The sequence below is a fragment of the Phyllobates terribilis genome, unplaced genomic scaffold (assembly GCF_046119375.1).
Source record: "Phyllobates terribilis strain yellow unplaced genomic scaffold, ASM4611937v1 Scaffold_3__8_contigs__length_932513732, whole genome shotgun sequence".
Lineage (NCBI taxonomy): Eukaryota > Metazoa > Chordata > Amphibia > Anura > Dendrobatidae > Phyllobates > Phyllobates terribilis.
In genome coordinates this window covers 24,160,028-24,182,864 of record NW_027362763.1, presented here as the reverse complement: position 1 = coordinate 24,182,864, position 22,837 = coordinate 24,160,028, and the positions used below count along the sequence as shown (strand labels likewise).

Sequence of the window (22,837 nt, the reverse complement as noted above, 5' to 3'; positions counted from 1 at the left end):
GGACCTCCCACCTGCTCTCAGACATAACATCTCTATCACTGTGGCAACCAGACCCCTGGGGTGTCACATTCCCCCCTAGTGAAATTTAATACTCCGGGACTAAACATATTTTAGAAAAACATAACAAGATAAAAACAATAATAATACAATAAGAAAAACATATAAAGATGGTTACGGCATGTCCGTAACCGGGTGCAGTCTTTGAAGAAAAGCAAGGTGTCCATTTCACCAAAACAGGGAGACGTAACCAGGTAGGGGTTTGTCCTACCCCGAGTCCTTAACAGTCTTTAGTCCGTCCTGGGTTACGCTCCAACTATGTACAAGGATTCCCGGTAAATCCACCAAGGACTCCTACAAATAACTAGAAACACAAAATTATACACAAGCAACAATACACAGGTAAACATAAATAAAACAATTTATACACTTCAAATCCTCCACCGTGCGGGTAACTGGCCTCTAGTGGCCCTAGTGGACCTACGGAGCTGACTGCCTAGCCCTGAACTACAGGGTGTAGGAGCTGTCAAGGGTAAACTGGGCAGCTGTCTACCGGCTCTTTGGCTCACTAGGGATATGGCAGGCTCACTGCAAGCAGAGGGTTGATCCTCCTGGTCTGCGGGTGTGGGGTCTTCTGCCTCCTGGACCGGCTGTTCTTCCAGCTCTACCTGTTGCTCCGTAGGTGCTTGGGATGCTGGTTGGAGGAAGGTGAGTACGGGTACCACAACTGCACCATTGACTTGAGTCCAAGACCGAGGGAAGTCCCCGAGCACAGTACTAACCATATCTTCCCTTTCCTCTACAGGTCGATGGTCTTCTTGTTCCTCTTCAGGGTTCCTCAGTTGTTCGGGACACTTCTTCAGGTGGTCCCGGGATACAATAGCTGTGGTTTCCCCTCCGTCTTTACTGATGGTACAAACCTTCGGGTTCTCGTGGCTTGAGGGCAGTACGGTGTATGGGTCCTTTTCCCACTGGTCGTCCAACTTGTGGAGCCGTCTCTTCCTCTTCAAGACCTGCTCTCCGGGTACCAGGGGAACAGCGGGAGCATACTGGTTGTAAGTTTTCTCTTGTCTTTCCCTAGCCTGACAGAGACTTCGCTCCACGCTCTCCTGTACTCTCCGGTACTGCTGCTGCCTCTCCGTGTCCCAGTCTGTTTCTGGTGAAGTGTCCTCGGGTGTCAGGACTCCCATTTCCAGGTCAACAGGTAACTTACCAGGTCTTGTCCTCATTAGGTAAGCCGGGGTACAGTTGGTGGAACCTACCGGGATGTGGTTGTATAGGTCCACCAGATCGGGCAACTTCTCAGGCCACAGACTGCGTTCTTCCAGGGGCAACGTTTTTAAAAGATCCATTACCACCTGGTTCATTTTCTCACAAAGTCCATTAGTTTGCGGATGGTAGGGTGTCGTCCTTATCTTCCGGCAGCCATACAGATTGCAGAATTCCTGGAAGACCTCCGCTTCAAAGGCAGGTCCCTGGTCCGTCAGCACTTGGTCCGGGTACCCGTGTGGACGGCAAAAGTGCTGCTGGAAGGCTCTAGCTGCTGTTTGAGCCGTTAAGTCCTTGACGGGGACGACAACCAAGAACCGGGAGTAATGATCCACGATGGTTAACGCGTAGACGTAGCCACTTCTGCTTGGGGTCAGTTTTACATGATCCAAGGCTACCAGTTCCAACGGTTGCCGGGTGACGATGGACTGCAGGGGAGTCTTCTGGCTGGCACGGTCCTTCCTTCTCAGGTTGCACGGGCCACAGTCTCTGCACCACTTCTCAATGGTTCCCCTCATGCCTACCCAGTGGAATCGCTCGCGCAGCAGGAACTCCAGCTTCTTCCACCCGAAGTGTCCAGCTCCGTCGTGGTATGCCTCCATCACCATGGCTGCGTCTCTTCGTGGCACCACTACTTGCCAGAGTAGTTCATGCGTCCGGGAGTTAACCATTCTGCGGCACAACTTCCCCTTGTAAAGGAACAGTCGACTCTTCTCTGCCCATAGTTGTTTGGCTTCCTCCGGAGCGTCTGGTTCAAGGCAAGCCTCCGGGCGAGTCAGCATCTCCTTCACCAGTCGGACGGCAGGGTCGCTGTCTTGCGTTTCCGCCCAGTTGTAGTGAGGTAAGGGGTTCAACGTAGCAGCCTGCTTACTCCTTACCCGGTGGGAATACTGGATAGTCCCATGACGGTGGAACGCAGGGAGTTCAACTTCTTCCAGTCCCTCCGGATCTTCTCCTTCGTCCGGCAGGTTGGGCATCCTGGACAGGGCATCTGCGTTGGTATTGGAGCGTCCGGCCCGGTATTTGATTGTGAACTCGTAGTTGGACAGACGGGCCATCCACCTCTGCTCCAGGGCACCGAGTCTTGCCGTGTCCAGGTGTGTCAACGGGTTGTTATCCGTGTACACGGTGAACCGGGAAGAAGCGAGGTAATGCTTAAAGCGCTCGGTGACTGCCCATACTACGGCCAGGAACTCTAGCTTAAATGAGCTGTAATTCTCGGGGTTCCTTTCGGTGGGTCGCAGTTTTCGGCTGGCGTAGGCGATTACTCGTTCCTTCCCCTGCTGGATCTGGGACAGTACGGCTCCTAGCCCGATGTTACTGGCGTCGGTGTAGAGCATAAAGGGCTGGCTATAATCCGGGTACGCCAGGATTTCGTCCCCCGTGAGGGCCATCTTCAGCTGGCGGAAGGACTCTTCTTCCAACTCCTCCCATTTGAAGGGCGGCTTTTGGTTCTTGGCCTTCCGGGACTGGCCTATCAGGAGGTCCTGCATAGGTGCTGCCTTTTTGGTGAAACCGGGAATAAACCTTCGGTAGTAGCCTACCAACCCGAGGAACTGCCGCACTTCTTTTACGCTGGAGGGGCTTGGCCATTCCTTAATTGCGGTGATCTTATCAGGGTCGGGAGCCACTCCGTCAGCGCTCACCACGTGTCCCATGTACTGCACCTTTGGTTTCAAGAGGTGACACTTGGAGGGTTTCACCTTTAGGCCGTAACTCGCCAGAGCTTCGAACACTTCCGCCAGGTGTTTCAGGTGGTCCTCATACGTCTTGGAATATACGATGACATCGTCCAGGTACAACAAGACCGTCTCGAAGTTTCTGTGGCCCAGACAACACTCCATTAGTCGTTGGAAGGTTCCTGGTGCGTTGCAGAGTCCGAACGGCATGCAGGTGAACTCGCTAAGTCCCATCGGGGTGGTGAATGCGGTCTTCTCCCGGTCCGCCTCTGCTACAGGAACCTGCCAGTACCCGCTAGTGAGATCCAAGGTAGAGAAGAAGTTAGCAGATCTTAAAGCAGCCAATGACTCCTCTATCCTTGGTAAGGGGTACGCATCCTTGTGTGTGATACGGTTGATTTTCCGGTAATCTACACACATCCTCATGGTGTTGTCTTTTTTTCTGACTAAGACTAGTGGAGCTGCCCAGGGGCTACAGCTATCCCTGATCACCCCAGCCTCCTTCATGTCTCTAAGCATCCCCTTGGCGTGTTGGTAGTGGGCAGGGGGTACGGGTCGATACCTCTCTTTTATAGGAGGATGGTCTCCCGTGGGGATGTGGTGTTCTACCCCCTTGACTCGCCCAAATCATCATTTCACTTTTTGGGGGCATGGCAATAGGAAAAGGGTCACACATTCTTACGCTACCAATCTCACCGCCGGAGAGTTCCACCTGTTGCCGTCGCATCAGTGCCCGGATCTCTTTCTGGAGCACCCGCTGCTCGCCGGAGCTGGCGTTCTTGGCAACCTGCTGTAAAAGGAAAATCACCTCTGCAAGACAATTTTCAATTACATTAGTTCCTAGAGTTATTTTTGGGTGACTCTCATGTTTGTCAATATCTACAATGATCAGTCCCTGTGCTGCCAGTTCGACTCTACCGATTTTGATGGTCACCTCTTTAAATCCGATCTGTGGCACGGGCTGGCCATTGCTGGCGATGATACTCAAGTCGTCGTCAGGGTAGCGGGTAATATCCGAGTCATTCCAGTACTGCTTAAAGAGCACGTACGGGATGGTGGTGACCTGCGACCCGGTGTCCAGTAGGGCACTCATGGGAATGCCATCCAGTACCACCGGCAAGACTGGACGTCCTCCCACATATCTGTCGCGCCAGTTCGATGGGCCTGGTGATCTTTTTCCTGGGGGTTGGCCCTCTACCCCAGGTTGTGCCCGTTTAAAGAACAGTACCTTGCCATATGTCCGGGTTGATTGCAGCGGCGGCAGATGGGTCGTCCGTCCTCGCTGTATCGGTCACTGGGTCTTCCTCTGGCCGGTGGGGTCCTCCTTGGTCGACGCCACGGGATGTCCTCCGGTCCGGATGCCAGCTGGATCTTCCCTGGGGTGGAAACCTGTAAAGACTGCACAGTTCGGGTTAGCGCAGCAACGCTCTTAGCTAGCTCTTGGACCTGATGGTGTAGGTCTGGAGCCGGGTCATTGTCCAAAGCCTGCGCATCAGCTCCCACAGGCCCTGCCGACAAGGGCGCCGCCTCCTGGTGGTAAGTAATAGCTGGGCGCCTGTGGGTCATAACGCCACCCGGTGCCGGTTCTCGGAGCACCCGGATGGCTCTGTCCTTGAACTGTGCAAAGCCCAGATGGGGATCCTGTAAGGCCATCGCCCGCAACTGGGTTCGGTGGGCATTACAATACAGTCCCTCTATAAATTGTTCAGTCAACAGCCTGTCCTCGTTTCCCACTCCATCAGGGTCGGTCTGCTTAATGGCCCTCAGGGCCTCTTGTAGGTTTAGTGCATAGTCCCTTATACTCTCATGCGCTCGCTGCTTGCACCCGTAGAATCTAAGCTTAATCTCGGCTGAGGTGCGGGTATCAAAGGTATCCTTCAGCCGGGTTAGTATCCCTGCGACAGTCTTCCTCCCAGGTGGCCAGGATTTTACTTCCCTTTTAGCTGCCCCGGTTAGTTGGGCCACCAGGATGCTCACTTTTTGCTCTTCTGTGAGGGGGTACACCTGGAAGAGGCTATCCAGCTTTTCTCTAAAGTCATGCAGGGTATGTGACTCCCCTGAGTACTGGGGTAGCCAAGCTGCTCCCGGGATATAGGGCATGGTGAAGGGCATAACTGCAGCAGCGGTGGCGCTGGCGGGGGTTGAGGCAGTGAAGCTCTCCTCCGTATCCGACATCTTCCTCCCCCCTAGTGGACCGTGGCCTACCTTGCGATGATCCTGTTCCGTAGGCCGCGGCTCCGCAGTAGATCGTCAGGGTTGAGGACCTTCCGTCGCGCTCCGGTGACGTCGGCGTCTGCTGGGCTCCTTCCAGGACCTTACGCAACGTCCGGACGTGAGGCGGGGCTTCAGTTCTCGCGCGCTTTCGAAGTCCACGCCCCTCTTCTTCCCGCGCGGCGTCCTCAAGATGGCGTCCAACGGCGGGAAAACTCCACGGATGGCGGGAAGAAGGCCGAAGATGGCGCCGGATGGCGGGAAAACTTCGCGGATGGCGGGAAGAAGGCAGAAGATGGCGCCGGATGGCGGGAAACCTCACCACTGGTAAGTTTGAACAGTCTTTGCTTTTCAGGCACGCAGTACCCGGTGGTTGTGGGCACGAAATCCTGCCGACTACGCCAAAGTTGACGCGCCCCTGGGCCTGCTGTGTCGCGCAGCGTCTCGCGCACGGGGGCTTACCCGGAACCGGATCAGATGAGGGTTGTAGTCTCCGAGTGGCGGGGACCCGGTCCGTGCCCAGGGGGTCAGACTCAGTGTGTGGCAGTCTTGATAGATGTTATTTGAGTGTCGACTACGCCACCCGTTGATTTGCAGCTATGGAGCTGCCACTGCAGGGCAGACCGCTGAGGCCGGTGTAGAATTGTGCAGCGTGATAGTATAACCCCCAACGGGAGGGGTATGGCCTCAGGGCAGCCGACGTGGAAGATGGGGGTAGCAGGAACCACTCAGAGACGGTGCGGTGTAATTCAGGGTCTTTACTGGTAACAACGATAGACCCTCCCGGAGTACTTGCTAGCGAACGGGGCCTGGTCAGTCCTTGAGCAGATGGGATCTCCCCTGGCCAGGCGGAGTTGTAGGCCTCCCAAACTGACTGTACTCTTCTGGCTACCTTGATAGAAGCGGATATAAGCAGCCCACATCCCTGAGTGTACCGTGTGGTGCTCACCCGTATGGCCGGTGACTCGGGGCCTTCTATTGGCTTCCGCTCCACGATGGCGGTGCTGGTCCCACACGTGTGACCGTGCCTTTGGGTTTCTGGGCCTGAGGACCTGAAATCCCCTGCCGGTCGGCTTCTGCTGCTGGGTAAGAGTTAGTCCCCACAGCCTCGGACGCCGGGTCCGGTAAGAAAGCTTCTCAGTCAGGGCGAGCTCTGCAGCTGCCAGCCCCTGACTCGTAGTAGTATTGCTCCCACTGAGCTCCAGCTGTTTCTTCCTATGACTGTCTCTTGTCTCTACTCTCCTTGACGCCTAACCCTGCTTCAGCCCCGGGTTTATATAGGGGAAGTTCTTCCCCTCCCAAGACTGGGCAGGAGGTGTGGCCTGCACAGGATCCCTGACCAAAGGACCTCCCACCTGCTCTCAGACATAACATCTCTATCACTGTGGCAACCAGACACCTGGGGTGTCACACTGGGACAGAACAATGATGGGGGTGCTGGGAGAGATCAATGACGGGGGTGCTGGGAGAGAGCAGTGATGAAGGTGCTGGGACAGAGCAATGATGGGGGTCCTGGGACAGAGCAATGATGGGGGTGCTGGGACAGAACAATGACGGGGGTGTTGGGACAGAACAATGACGGGGTGCTGGGACAGAACAATGACGGGGGTGCTGGGAGAGAGCAATGACAGGGGTTCTGGGACAGAGCAATGATGGGGGAGCTGGGAGAGAGCAATGATGGAGGTGCTGGGACAGAACAATGACGGGGGTGCTGGGACAGAACAATGACGGGGGTGCTGGGAGAGATCAATGACGGGGGAGCTGGGACAGAGCAATGATGGGGGTCCTGGGACAGAGCAATGACGGGGGTGCTGGGAGAGAGCAATGACGGGGGTGCTGGGAGAGAGCATTGATGGAAGTGCTGGGAGAGAGCAATGACGGGGGTGCTGGGAGAGAGCAATGACATGGGTGCTGGGAGAGAGCAATGACGGGGGTGCTGGGAGAGAGCAATGACGGGGGTGCTGGGAGAGAGCATTGATGGAAGTGCTGGGAGAGAGCAATGACGGGGGTGCTGGGAGAGAGCAATGATGGAGTGCTGGGAGAGAGCAATGATGGAGGTGCTGGGAGAGAGTAATGATGGGGGTGCTGGGAGAGAGCAATGACGGGGGTGCTGGGAGAGAGCATTGATGGGAGTGCTGGGAGAGAGCAATGATAGGGGTGTTGGGACAGAGCAATGACGGAAGTGCTGGGAGAGAGCAATGACGGGGGTGCTGGGAGAGAGCATTGATGGGAGTGCTGGGAGAGAGCAATGATAGGGGTGCTGGGAGAGAGCAATGACGGGGGTGCTGGGAGAGAGCATTGAAGGGAGTGCTGGGAGAGAGCAATGATGGGGGATCTGGGAGAGAGCAATGACGGAGGTGCTGGGAGAGAGCAATGACGAGGGTGCTGGGAGAGAGCATTGATGGGAGCGCTGGGAGAGAGCAATGATAGGGGTGCTGGGAGAGAGCAATGACGAAGGTGCTGGGAGACAGCAATGACGGGGGTGCTGGGAGAGAGCATTGATGGGAGTGCTGGGAGAGAGCAACGACGGGGGTTGCTGGGCGAGAGCAATGACGGAGTTTGCTGGGAGAGAGCAATGATGGTGGTGCTGGGAGAGAGCAATGACGGAGTTTGCTGGGACAGAACAATGATGGGGGTGCTGGGAGAGATCAATGACGGGGGTGCTGGGAGAGAGCAGTGATGAAGGTCCTGGGACAGAGCAATGATGAGGATGGGGAGAGCAATGATGGGGGTTCTGGGAGAGAGCAATGATGGGGGTGCTAGGAGAGAGCAATGACGGGGGTTGCTGGGCGAGAGCAATGACGGGGTTTGCTGGAAGGGAGCAATGATGGGGGTGCTGGGACAGAACAATGATGGGGGTGCTGGGAGAGATCAATGACGGGGGTGCTGGGAGAGAGCAGTGATGAAGGTGCTGGGACAGAGCAATGATGGGGGTCCTGGGACAGAGCAATGATGGGGGTGCTGGGACAGAACAATGACGGGGGTGTTGGGACAGAACAATGACGGGGGTGCTGGGACAGAACAATGACGGGGGTGCTGGGAGAGAGCAATGACAGGGGTTCTGGGACAGAGCAATGATGGGGGAGCTGGGAGAGAGCAATGATGGAGGTGCTGGGACAGAACAATGAAGGGGGTGCTGGGACAGAACAATGATGGGGGTGCTGGGAGAGATCAATGACGGGGGAGCTGGGACAGAGCAATGATGGGGGTCCTGGGACAGAGCAATGACGGGGGTGCTGGGAGAGAGCAATGACGGGGGTGCTGGGAGAGAGCATTGATGGAAGTGCTGGGAGAGAGCAATGACGGGGGTGCTGGGAGAGAGCAATGACATGGGTGCTGGGAGAGAGCAATGACGGGAGTGCTGGGAGAGAGCAATGACGGGGGTGCTGGGAGAGAGCAATGACGGGGGTGCTGGGAGAGAGCATTGATGGAAGTGCTGGGAGAGAGCAATGACGGGGGTGCTGGGAGAGAGCAATGATGGAGTGCTGGGAGAGAGCAATGACGGAGGTGCTGGGAGAGAGCAATGATGGGGGTGCTGGGAGAGAGCAATGACGGGGGTGCTGGGAGAGAGCATTGATGGGAGTGCTGGGAGAGAGCAATGATAGGGGTGTTGGGACAGAGCAATGACGGGGGTGCTGGGAGAGAGCAATGACGGGGGTGCTGGGAGAGAGCATTGATGGGAGTGCTGGGAGAGAGCAATGATAGGGGTGCTGGGAGAGAGCAATGACGGAGGTGCTGGGAGAGAGCAATGACGGAGGTGCTGGGAGAGAGCATTGAAGGGAGTGCTGGGAGAGAGCAATGATGGGGGTGCTGGGAGAGAGCAATGACGGAGGTGCTGGGAGAGAGCAATGACGGGGGTGCTGGGAGAGAGCATTGATGGGAGCGCTGGGAGAGAGCAATGATAGGGGTGCTGGGAGAGAGCAATGACGGAGGTGCTGGGAGAGAGCAATGACGGGGGTGCTGGGAGAGAGCATTGATGGGGGTGCTGGGAGAGAGCAACGACGGGGGTTGCTGGGCGAGAGCAATGACGGAGTTTGCTGGGAGAGAGCAATGATGGTGGTGCTGGGAGAGAGCAATGACGGGGGTGCTGGGAGAGAGCAGTGATGAAGGTCCTGGGACAGAGCAATGATGAGGATGGGGAGAGCAATGATGGGGGTTCTGGGAGAGAGCAATGATGGGGGTGCTAGGAGAGAGCAATGACGGGGGTTGCTGGGCGAGAGCAATGACGGGGTTTGCTGGAAGGGAGCAATGATGGTGGTGCTGGGAGAGAGCAACGATGGGGGTGCTGGGACAGAACAATGATGGGGGTGCTGGGAGAGATCAATGACGGGGGTGCTGGGAGAGAGCAGTGATGAAGGTGCTGGGACAGAGCAATGATTGGGGTCCTGGGACAGAGCAATGATGGGGGTGCTGGGACAGAACAATGACGGGGGTGTTGGGACAGAACAATGACGGGGGTGCTGGGACAGAACAATGACGGGGGTGCTGGGAGAGAGCAATGACAGGGGTTCTGGGACAGAGCAATGATGGGGGAGCTGGGAGAGAGCAATGATGGAGGTGCTGGGACAGAACAATGACGGGGGTGCTGGGACAGAACAATGACGGGGGTGCTGGGAGAGATCAATGACGGGGGAGCTGGGACAGAGCAATGATGGGGGTCCTGGGACAGAGCAATGACAGGGGTGCTGGGACAGAACAATGACGGGGGTGTTGGGACAGAACAATGACGGGGGTGTTGGGACAGAGCAATGATGGGGGTCCTGGGACAGAGCAATGACATGGGTGCTGGGAGAGAGCAATGATGGGGGTGCTGGGAGAGAGCAATGACGGAGGTGCTGGGAGAGAGCAATGACGGGGGTGCTGGGAGAGAGCATTGATGGGAGTGCTGGGAGAGAGCAATGATAGGGGTGCTGGGAGAGAGCAATGACGGAGGTGCTGGGAGAGAGCAATGACGTGGGTGCTGGGAGAGAGCATTGATGGGAGTGCTGGGAGAGAGCAATGATAGGGGTGCTGGGAGAGAACAATGACGGAGGTGCTGGGAGAGAGCAATGACGGGGGTGCTGGGAGAGAGCATTGATGGGAGTGCTGGGAGAGAGCAATGACGGAGTTTGCTGGGAGAGAGCAATGATGGTGGTGCTGGGAGAGAGCAATGATGGGGGCGCTGGGAGAGAGCAATGACGGAGTTTGCTGGGAGAGAGCAATGATGGGGGCGCTGGGACAGAACAATGATGGGGGTGCTGGGAGAGATCAATGACGGGGGTGCTGGGAGAGAGCAATGACGGAGTTTGCTGGGAGAGAGCAATGATGGTGGTGCTGGGAGAGAGCAATGATGGTGGTGCTGGGAGAGAGCAACGACGGGGGTTGCTGGGCGAGAGCAATGACGGAGTTTGCTGGGAGAGAGCAATGATGGTGGTGCTGGGAGAGAGCAATGATGGGAGTGCTGGGAGAGAGCAACGACGGGGGTTGCTGGGCGAGAGCAATGACGGAGTTTGCTGGGAGAGAACAATGATGGTGGTGCTGGGAGAGAGCAATGATGGGGGCGCTGGGACAGAACAATGATGGGGGTGCTGGGAGAGATCAATGACGGGGGTGCTGGGAGAGAGCAGTGATGAAGGTCCTGGGACAGAGCAATGATGAGGATGGGGAGAGCAATGATGGGGGTTCTGGGAGAGAGCAATGATGGGGGTGCTAGGAGAGAGCAATGACGGGGTTGCTGGGCGAGAGCAATGACGGGGTTTGCTGGAAGGGAGCAATGATGGTGGTGCTGGGAGAGAGCAATGATGGGGGTGCTGGGACAGAACAATGATGGGGGTGCTGGGAGAGATCAATGACGGGGGTGCTGGGAGAGAGCAGTGATGAAGGTCCTGGGACAGAGCAATGATGGGGGTCCTGGGACAGAGCAATGATGGGGGTGCTAGGAGAGAGCAATGACGGGGTTGCTGGGCGAGAGCAATGACTGGGTTTGCTGGAAGGGAGCAATGATGGTGGTGCTGGGAGAGAGCAATGATGGTGGTGCTGGGAGAGATCAATGACGGGGGTGCTGGGAGAGAGCAGTGATGAAGGTGCTGGGACAGAGCAATGATGGGGGTCCTGGGACAGAGCAATGATGGGGGTGCTGGGACAGAACAATGACGGGGGTGTTGGGACAGAACAATGACGGGGGTGCTGGGACAGAACAATGACGGGGGTGCTGGGAGAGAGCAATGACAGGGGTTCTGGGACAGAGCAATGATGGGGGAGCTGGGAGAGAGCAATGATGGAGGTGCTGGGAGAGAGCAGTGATAAAGGTGCTGGGACAGAGCAATGATGGGGGTCCTGGGACAGAGCAATGATGGGGGTGCTGGGACAGAACAATGACGGGGGTGCTGGGACAGAACAATGATGGGGGTGCTGGGAGAGATCAATGATGGTGGTGCTGGGAGAGAGCAGTGATGAAGGTGCTGGGACAGAGCAATGATGGGGGTCCTGGGACAGAGCAATGATGGGGGTGCTGGGACAGAACAATGACGGGGGTGTTGGGACAGAACAATGATGGGGGTGCTGGGAGAGAGCAATGACAGGGGTTCTGGGACAGAGCAATGATGGGGGAGCTGGGAGAGAGCAATGATGGAGGTGCTGGGACAGAACAATGACGGGGGTGCTGGGACAGAACAATGACGGGGGTGCTGGGAGAGATCAATGACGGGGGAGCTGGGACAGAGCAATGATGGGGGTCCTGGGACAGAGCAATGACGGGGGTGCTGGGACAAAACAATGACGGGGGTGATGGGAGAGATCAATGACGGGGGAGCTGGGACAGAGCAATGATGGGGGTCCTGGGACAGAGCAATGACGGGGGTGCTGGGACAGAACAATGACGGGGGTGTTGGGACAGAACAATGACGGGGGTGCTGGGAGAGAGCAATGACAGGGGTTCTGGGACAGAGCAATGATGGGGGAGCTGGGAGAGAGCAATGATGGAGGTGCTGGGACAGAACAATGACGGGGGTGCTGGGACAGAACAATGACGGGGGTGCTGGGAGAGATCAATGACGGGGGTCCTGGGACAGAGCAATGACGGGGGTGCTGGGAGAGAGCAATGACGGGGGTGCTGTGAGAGAGCATTGATGGAAGTGCTGGGAGAGAGCAATGACGGAGGTGCTCGGAGAGAGCAATGATGGGGGTGCTGGGAGAGAGCAATGACGGGGGTGCTGGGAGAGAGCATTGATGGGAGTGCTGGGAGAGAGCAATGATAGGGGTGTTGGGACAGAGCAATGACGGAGGTGCTGGGAGAGAGCAATGACGGGAGTGCTGGGAGAGAGCAATGACGGGGGTGCTGGGAGAGAGCATTGATGGAAGTGCTGGGAGAGAGCAATGACGGGGGTGCTGGGACAGAACAATGACGGAGTTTGCTGGGAGAGAACAATGACGGAGGTGCTGGGAGAGAGCAATGATGGGGGTGCTGGGAGAGAGCAATGATGGAGTGCTGGGAGAGAGCAATGATGGGGGTGCTGGGAGAGAGCAATGACGGAGGTGCTGGGAGAGAGCAATGACGGGGGTGCTGGGAGAGAGCATTGATGGGAGTGCTGGGAGAGAGCAATGATAGGGGTGCTGGGAGAGAGCAATGACGGAGGTGCTGGGAGAGAGCAATGACGGGGGTGCTGGGAGAGAGCATTGATGGGAGTGCTGGGAGAGAGCAATGATAGGGGTGCTGGGAGAGAGCAATGACGGAGGTGCTGGGAGAGAGCAATGACGGAGGTGCTGGGAGAGAGCATTGATGGGAGTGCTGGGAGAGAGCAATGATAGGGGTGTTGGGAGAGAGCAATGACGGAGGTGCTGGGAGAGAGCAATGACGGGGGTGCTGGGAGAGAGCAATGATGGAGTGCTGGGAGAGAGCAATGACGGAGGTGCTGGGAGAGAGCAATGACGGGGGTGCTGGGAGAGAGCATTGATGGGAGTGCTGGGAGAGAGCAATGATAGGGGTGTTGGGACAGAGCAATGACGGAAGTGCTGGGAGAGAGCAATGATGGGAGTGCTGGGAGAGAGCAATGATAGGGGTGCTGGGAGAGAGCAATGACGGAGGTGCTGGGAGAGAGCAATGACGGGGGTGCTGGGAGAGAGCATTGAAGGGAGTGCTGGGAGAGAGCAATGATGGAGGTGCTGGGAGAGAGCATTGATGGTAGTGCTGGGAGAGAGCAATGATAGGGGTGTTGGGACAGAGCAATGACGGAAGTGCTGGGAGAGAGCAATGACGGGGGTGCTGGGAGAGAGCAATGATAGGGGTGCTGGGAGAGAGCAATGACGGAGGTGCTGGGAGAGAGCAATGACGGGGGTGCTGGGAGAGAGCATTGAAGGGAGTGCTGGGAGAGAGCAATGATGGAGGTGCTGGGAGAGAGCAATGACGGGGGTGCTGGGAGAGAGCAGTGATGAAGGTGCTGGGACAGAGCAATGATGGGAGTGCTGGGAGAGAGCAATGACGGAGGTGCTGGGAGAGAGCAACGACGGGGGTTGCTGGGCGAGAGCAATGATGGAGTTTGCTGGGAGAGAGCAATGATGGTGGTGCTGGGAGAGAGCAATGATGGGGGTGTTGGGACAGAACAATGACGGGGGTGCTGGGAGAGAGCAATGACGGGGGTGCTGGGAGAGAGCAATGACATGGGTGCTGGGAGAGAGCAATGACGGGAGTGCTGGGAGAGAGCAATGACGGGGGTGCTGGGAGAGAGCAATGACATGGGTGCTGGGAGAGAGCAATGACGGGAGTGCTGGGAGAGAGCAATGACGGGGGTGCTGGGAGAGAGCAATGACGGGGGTGCTGGGAGAGATCAATGACGGGGGTGCTGGGACAGAGCAATGATGGGGGTCCTGGGACAGAGCAATGACGGGGGTGCTGGGACAGAACAATGACGGGGGTGCTGGGAGAGAGCAATGATGGAGGTGCTGGGACAGAACAATGACGGGGGTGCTGGGAGAGATCAATGATGGAGGTGCTGGGACAGAACAATGATGGGGGAGCTGGGAGAGAGCAATGATGGAGGTGCTGGGACAGAACAATGACGGGGGTGCTGGGAGAGATCAATGACGGGGGAGCTGGGACAGAGCAATGATGGGGGTCCTGGGACAGAGCAATGACGGGGGTGCTGGGACAGAACAATGACGGGGGTGTTGGGACAGAACAATGACGGGGGTGCTGGGAGAGAGCAATGACAGGGGTTCTGGGACAGAGCAATGATGGGGGAGCTGGGAGAGAGCAATGATGGAGGTGCTGGGACAGAACAATGACGGGGGTGCTGGGAGAGATCAATGACGGGGGAGCTGTGAGAGAGCAATGATGGGGGTCCTGGGACAGAGCAATGACGGGGGTGCTGGGAGAGAGCAATGACGGGGTGCTGTGAGAGAGCATTGATGGAAGTGCTGGGAGAGAGCAATGACGGGGGTGCTGGGAGAGAGCAATGATGGGGGTGCTGGGAGAGAGCAATGACGGGGGTGCTGGGAGAGAGCATTGATGGGAGTGCTGGGAGAGAGCAATGATAGGGGTGTTGGGACAGAGCAATGACGGAGGTGCTGGGAGAGAGCAATGACGGGGGTGCTGGGAGAGAGCAATGACGGAGGTGCTGGGAGAGAGCAATGACGGGGGTGCTGGGAGAGAGCATTGATGGAAGTGCTGGGAGAGAGCAATGACGGGGTGCTGGGACAGAACAATGACGGAGTTTGCTGGGAGAGAACAATGACGGAGGTGCTGGGAGAGAGCAATGATGGGGGTGCTGGGAGAGAGCAATGATGGAGTGCTGGGAGAGAGCAATGATGGGGGTGCTGGGAGAGAGCAATGACGGAGGTGCTGGGAGAGAGCAATGACGGGGGTGCTGGGAGAGAGCATTGATGGGAGTGCTGGGAGAGAGCAATGATAGGGGTGCTGGGAGAGAGCAATGACGGAGGTGCTGGGAGAGAGCAATGACGGGGGTGCTGGGAGAGAGCATTGATGGGAGTGCTGGGAGAGAGCAATGATAGGGGTGCTGGGAGAGAGCAATGACGGAGGTGCTGGGAGAGAGCAATGACGGAGGTGCTGGGAGAGAGCAATGACGGGGGTGCTGGGAGAGAGCATTGATGGGAGTGCTGGGAGAGAGCAATGATAGGGGTGTTGGGACAGAGCAATGACGGAGGTGCTGGGAGAGAGCAATGACGGGGGTGCTGGGAGAGAGCAATGACGGAGGTGCTGGGAGAGAGCAATGACGGGGGTGCTGGGAGAGAGCATTGATGGAAGTGCTGGGACAGAACAATGACGGAGTTTGCTGGGAGAGAGCAATGACGGAGGTGCTGGGAGAGAGCAATGATGGGGGTGCTGGGAGAGATCAATGACGGGGGAGCTGGGACAGAGCAATGATGGGGGTCCTGGGACAGAGCAATGACGGGGGTGCTGGGAGAGAGCAATGACGGGGGTGCTGTGAGAGAGCATTGATGGAAGTGCTGGGAGAGAGCAATGATGGGGGTGCTGGGAGAGAGCAATGATGGAGTGCTGGGAGAGAGCAATGACGGAGGTGCTGGGAGAGAGCAATGACGGGGGTGCTGGGAGAGAGCATTGATGGGAGTGCTGGGAGAGAGCAATGATAGGGGTGTTGGGACAGAGCAATGACGGAAGTGCTGGGAGAGAGCAATGATGGGAGTGCTGGGAGAGAGCAATGATAGGGGTGCTGGGAGAGAGCAATGACGGAGGTGCTGGGAGAGAGCAATGACGGGGGTGCTGGGAGAGAGCAATGATAGGGGTGCTGGGAGAGAGCAATGACGGAGGTGCTGGGAGAGAGCAATGACGGAGGTGCTGGGAGAGAGCATTGATGGGAGTGCTGGGAGAGAGCAATGACGGGGGTGCTGGGAGAGAGCAATGATAGGGGTGCTGGGAGAGAGCAGTGATGAAGGTGCTGGGACAGAGCAATAATGGGGGTCCTGGGACAGAGCAATGATGGGGGTGCTGGGACAGAGCAATGATGGGGGTGCTGGGAGAGATCAATGACGGGGGTGCTGGGACAGAACAATGACGGGGGAGCTGGGACAGAGCAATGATGGGGGTCCTGGGACAGAGCAATGACGGGGGTGCTGGGAGAGAGCAATGACGGGGGTGCTGGGAGAGAGCAATGATGGAGTGCTGGGAGAGAGCAATGACGGAGGTGCTGGGAGAGAGCAATGACGGGGGTGCTGGGAGAGAGCATTGATGGGAGTGCTGGGAGAGAGCAATGATAGGGGTGTTGGGACAGAGCAATGACGGAAGTGCTGGGAGAGAGCAATGATGGGAGTGCTGGGAGAGAGCAATGATAGGGGTGCTGGGAGAGAGCAATGACGGAGGTGCTGGGAGAGAGCAATGACGGGGGTGCTGGGAGAGAGCATTGAAGGGAGTGCTGGGAGAGAGCAATGATGGAGGTGCTGGGAGAGAGCATTGATGGGAGTGCTGGGAGAGAGCAATGATAGGGGTGTTGGGACAGAGCAATGACGGAAGTGCTGGGAGAGAGCAATGACGGGGGTGCTGGGAGAGAGCAATGATAGGGGTGCTGGGAGAGAGCAATGACGGAGGTGCTGGGAGAGAGCAATGACGGGGGTGCTGGGAGAGAGCATTGAAGGGAGTGCTGGGAGAGAGCAATGATGGGGGTGCTGGGAGAGAGCAATGATGGAGGTGCTGGGAGAGAGCAATGACGGGGGTGCTGGGAGAGAGCAGTGATGAAGGTGCTGGGACAGAGCAATGATGGGGGTGCTGGGACAGAACAATGATGGGAGTGCTGGGAGAGAGCAATGACGGAGGTGCTGGGAGAGAGCAACGACGGGGGTTGCTGGGCGAGAGCAATGATGGAGTTTGCTGGGAGAGAGCAATGATGGTGGTGCTGGGAGAGAGCAATGATGGGGGTGTTGGGACAGAACAATGACGGGGGTGCTGGGAGAGAGCAATGACGGGGGTGCTGGGAGAGAGCAATGACATGGGTGCTGGGAGAGAGCAATGACGGGAGTGCTGGGAGAGAGCAATGACGGGGGTGCTGGGAGAGAGCAATGACGGGGGTGCTGGGAGAGATCAATGACGGGGGTGCTGGGACAGAGCAATGATGGGGGTCCTGGGACAGAGCAATGACGGGGGTGCTGGGACAGAACAATGACGGGGGTGCTGGGAGAGAGCAATGACAGGGGTTCTGGGACAGAGCAATGATGGGGGAGCTGGGAGAGAGCAATGATGGAGGTGCTGGGACAGAACAATGACGGGGGTGCTGGGAGAGATCAATGACGGGGGAGCTGGGACAGAGCAATGATGGGGGTCCTGGGACAGAGCAATGACGGGGGTGCTGGGACAGAACAATGACGGGGGTGTTGGGACAGAACAATGACGGGGGTGCTGGGAGAGAGCAATGACAGGGGTTCTGGGACAGAGCAATGATGGGGGAGCTGGGAGAGAGCAATGATGGAGGTGCTGGGACAGAACAATGACGGGGGTGCTGGGACAGAACAATGACGGGGGTGCTGGGAGAGATCAATGACGGGGGAGCTGGGACAGAGCAATGATGGGGGTCCTGGGACAGAGCAATGACGGGGGTGCTGGGACAGAACAATGACGGGGGTGCTGGGAGAGATCAATGACGGCGGAGCTGGGACAGAGCAATGATGGGGGTCCTGGGACAGAGCAATGACGGGGGTGCTGGGACAGAACAATGACGGGGGTGTTGGGACAGAACAATGACGGGGGTGCTGGGAGAGAGCAATGACAGGGGTTCTGGGACAGAGCAATGATGGGGGAGCTGGGAGAGAGCAATGATGGAGGTGCTGGGACAGAACAATGACGGGGGTGCTGGGAGAGATCAATGACGGGGGAGCTGTGAGAGAGCAATGATGGGGGTCCTGGGACAGAGCAATGACGGGGGTGCTGGGAGAGAGCAATGACGGGGGTGCTGTGAGAGAGCATTGATGGAAGTGCTGGGAGAGAGCAATGACGGGGGTGCTGGGAGAGAGCAATGATGGAGTGCTGGGAGAGAGCAATGACGGAGGTGCTGGGAGAGAGCAATGATGGGGGTGCTGGGAGAGAGCAATGACGGGGGTGCTGGGAGAGAGCAATGATAGGGGTGTTGGGACAGAGCAATGACGGAGGTGCTGGGAGAGAGCAATGACGGGGGTGCTGGGAGAGAGCAATGACGGAGGTGCTGGGAGAGAGCAATTACGGGGGTGCTGGGAGAGAGCATTGATGGAAGTGCTGGGAGAGAGCAATGACGGGGGTGCTGGGAGAGAGCAATGACGGAGGTGCTGGGAGAGAGCAATGACGGGGGTGCTGGGAGAGAGCATTGATGGGAGTGCTGGGAGAGAGCAATGATAGGGGTGCTGGGAGAGAGCAATGACGGAGGTGCTGGGAGAGAGCAATGACGGAGGTGCTGGGAGAGAGCAATGATGGGGGTGCTGGGAGAGAGCAATGATGGAGTGCTGGGAGAGAGCAATGATGGGGGTGCTGGGAGAGAGCAATGACGGAGGTGCTGGGAGAGAACAATGACGGAGGTGCTGGGAGAGAGCAATGATGGGGGTGCTGGGAGAGAGCAATGATGGAGTGCTGGGAGAGAGCAATGATGGGGGTGCTGGGAGAGAGCAATGACGCAGGTGCTGGGAGAGAGCAATGACGGGGGTGCTGGGAGAGAGCATTGATGGGAGTGCTGGGAGAGAGCAATGATAGGGGTGCTGGGAGAGAGCAATGACGGAGGTGCTGGGAGAGAGCAATGACGGGGGTGCTGGGAGAGAGCATTGATGGGAGTGCTGGGAGAGAGCAATGATAGGGGTGCTGGGAGAGAGCAATGACGGAGGTGCTGGGAGAGAGCAATGACGGAGGTGCTGGGAGAGAGCAATGACGGGGGTGCTGGGAGAGAGCATTGATGGGAGTGCTGGGAGAGAGCAATGATAGGGGTGTTGGGACAGAGCAATGACGGAGGTGCTGGGAGAGAGCAATGACGGGGGTGCTGGGAGAGAGCAATGACGGAGGTGCTGGGAGAGAGCAATGACGGGGGTGCTGGGAGAGAGCATTGATGGAAGTGCTGGGACAGAACAATGACGGAGTTTGCTGGGAGAGAGCAATGACGGAGGTGCTGGGAGAGAGCAATGATGGGGGTGCTGGGAGAGATCAATGACGGGGGAGCTGGGACAGAGCAATGATGGGGGTCCTGGGACAGAGCAATGACGGGGGTGCTGGGAGAGAGCAATGACGGGGGTGCTGTGAGAGAGCATTGATGGAAGTGCTGGGAGAGAGCAATGATGGGGGTGCTGGGAGAGAGCAATGATGGAGTGCTGGGAGAGAGCAATGACGGAGGTGCTGGGAGAGAGCAATGACGGGGGTGCTGGGAGAGAGCATTGATGGGAGTGCTGGGAGAGAGCAATGATAGGGGTGTTGGGACAGAGCAATGACGGAAGTGCTGGGAGAGAGCAATGATGGGAGTGCTGGGAGAGAGCAATGATAGGGGTGCTGGGAGAGAGCAATGACGGAGGTGCTGGGAGAGAGCAATGACGGGGGTGCTGGGAGAGAGCAATGATAGGGGTGCTGGGAGAGAGCAATGACGGAGGTGCTGGGAGAGAGCAATGACGGAGGTGCTGGGAGAGAGCATTGATGGGAGTGCTGGGAGAGAGCAATGACGGGGGTGCTGGGACAGAACAATGACGGGGGTGTTGGGACAGAACAATGACGGGGGTGCTGGGAGAGAGCAATGACAGGGGTTCTGGGACAGAGCAATGATGGGGGAGCTGGGAGAGAGCAATGATGGAGGTGCTGGGACAGAACAATGACGGGGGTGCTGGGAGAGATCAATGACGGGGGAGCTGTGAGAGAGCAATGATGGGGGTCCTGGGACAGAGCAATGACGGGGGTGCTGGGAGAGAGCAATGACGGGGGTGCTGTGAGAGAGCATTGATGGAAGTGCTGGGAGAGAGCAATGACGGGGGTGCTGGGAGAGAGCAATGATGGAGTGCTGGGAGAGAGCAATGACGGAGGTGCTGGGAGAGAGCAATGATGGGGGTGCTGGGAGAGAGCAATGACGGGGGTGCTGGGAGAGAGCAATGATAGGGGTGTTGGGACAGAGCAATGACGGAGGTGCTGGGAGAGAGCAATGACGGGGGTGCTGGGAGAGAGCAATGACGGAGGTGCTGGGAGAGAGCAATTACGGGGGTGCTGGGAGAGAGCATTGATGGAAGTGCTGGGAGAGAGCAATGACGGGGGTGCTGGGAGAGAGCAATGACGGAGGTGCTGGGAGAGAGCAATGACGGGGGTGCTGGGAGAGAGCATTGATGGGAGTGCTGGGAGAGAGCAATGATAGGGGTGCTGGGAGAGAGCAATGACGGAGGTGCTGGGAGAGAGCAATGACGGAGGTGCTGGGAGAGAGCAATGATGGGGGTGCTGGGAGAGAGCAATGATGGAGTGCTGGGAGAGAGCAATGATGGGGGTGCTGGGAGAGAGCAATGACGGAGGTGCTGGGAGAGAACAATGACGGAGGTGCTGGGAGAGAGCAATGATGGGGGTGCTGGGAGAGAGCAATGATGGAGTGCTGGGAGAGAGCAATGATGGGGGTGCTGGGAGAGAGCAATGACGGAGGTGCTGGGAGAGAGCAATGACGGGGGTGCTGGGAGAGAGCATTGATGGGAGTGCTGGGAGAGAGCAATGATAGGGGTGCTGGGAGAGAGCAATGACGGAGGTGCTGGGAGAGAGCAATGACGGGGGTGCTGGGAGAGAGCATTGATGGGAGTGCTGGGAGAGAGCAATGATAGGGGTGCTGGGAGAGAGCAATGACGGAGGTGCTGGGAGAGAGCAATGACGGAGGTGCTGGGAGAGAGCAATGACGGGGGTGCTGGGAGAGAGCATTGATGGGAGTGCTGGGAGAGAGCAATGATAGGGGTGTTGGGACAGAGCAATGACGGAGGTGCTGGGAGAGAGCAATGACGGGGGTGCTGGGAGAGAGCAATGACGGAGGTGCTGGGAGAGAGCAATGACGGGGGTGCTGGGAGAGAGCATTGATGGAAGTGCTGGGACAGAACAATGACGGAGTTTGCTGGGAGAGAGCAATGACGGAGGTGCTGGGAGAGAGCAATGATGGGGGTGCTGGGAGAGATCAATGACGGGGGAGCTGGGACAGAGCAATGATGGGGGTCCTGGGACAGAGCAATGACGGGGGTGCTGGGAGAGAGCAATGACGGGGGTGCTGTGAGAGAGCATTGATGGAAGTGCTGGGAGAGAGCAATGATGGGGGTGCTGGGAGAGAGCAATGATGGAGTGCTGGGAGAGAGCAATGACGGAGGTGCTGGGAGAGAGCAATGACGGGGGTGCTGGGAGAGAGCATTGATGGGAGTGCTGGGAGAGAGCAATGATAGGGGTGTTGGGACAGAGCAATGACGGAAGTGCTGGGAGAGAGCAATGATGGGAGTGCTGGGAGAGAGCAATGATAGGGGTGCTGGGAGAGAGCAATGACGGAGGTGCTGGGAGAGAGCAATGACGGGGGTGCTGGGAGAGAGCAATGATAGGGGTGCTGGGAGAGAGCAATGACGGAGGTGCTGGGAGAGAGCAATGACGGAGGTGCTGGGAGAGAGCATTGATGGGAGTGCTGGGAGAGAGCAATGACGGAAGTGCTGGGAGAGAGCAATGACGGGGGTGCTGGGAGAGAGCAATGACGGAGGTGCTGGGAGAGAGCAATGACGGAGGTGCTGGGAGAGAGCATTGATGGGAGTGCTGGGAGAGAGCAATGACGGGGGTGCTGGGAGAGAGCAATGATAGGGGTGCTGGGAGAGAGCAATGACGGAGGTGCTGGGAGAGAGCAATGACGGAGGTGCTGGGAGAGAGCATTGATGGGAGCGCTGGGAGAGAGCAATGACGGGGGTGCTGGGAGAGAGCAATGATAGGGGTGCTGGGAGAGAGCAGTGATGAAGGTGCTGGGACAGAGCAATAATGGGGGTCCTGGGACAGAGCAATGATGGGGGTGCTGGGACAGAGCAATGATGGGGGAGCTGGGAGAGAGCAATGATGGGGGTGTTGGGACAGAACAATGATGGGGGTGCTGGGAGAGAGCAATGACGGAAGTGCTGGGAGAGAGCAATGACGGAGGTGCTGGGAGAGAGCATTGATGGGAGTGCTGGGAGAGAGCAATGATAGGGGTGCTGGGAGAGAGCAATGACGGGGGTGCTGGGAGAGAGCAATGACGGGGGTGCTGGGAGAGAGCAATGATAGGGGTGCTGGGAGAGAGCATTGATGGGAGTGCTGGGAGAGAGCAATGACGGGGGTGCTGGGAGAGAGCAATGATAGGGGTGCTGGGAGAGAGCAGTGATGAAGGTGCTGGGACAGAGCAATAATGGGGGTCCTGGGACAGAGCAATGATGGGGGTGCTGGGACAGAGCAATGATGGGGGAGCTGGGAGAGAGCAATGATGGGGGTGTTGGGACAGAACAATGATGGGGGTGCTGGGAGAGATCAATGACGGGGGTGCTGGGAGAGAGCAATGACAGGGGTTCTGGGACAGAGCAATGACGGGGGTGCTGGGAGAGATCAATGACGGGGGAGCTGGGACAGAGCAATGACGGGGGTGCTGGGACAGAACAATGACGGGGGTGTTGGGACAGAACAATGACGGGGGTGCTGGGACAGAGCAATGATGGGGGTGCTGGGAGAGATCAATGACGGGGGAGCTGGGACAGAGCAATGACGGGGGTGTTGGGACAGAACAATGACGGGG

At 57.7% G+C, this 22,837-nt stretch overlaps 1 long non-coding RNA gene across 2 annotated transcripts in view; it reads left to right on the top strand.

Annotated features, from left to right (window-relative positions):
* LOC141257894 (uncharacterized) overlaps positions 1 to 22,837 on the top strand; it is a 360,681-nt gene that overhangs the window by 24,269 nt on the left and 313,575 nt on the right. The gene's annotated exons all lie outside the window — the stretch shown is intronic.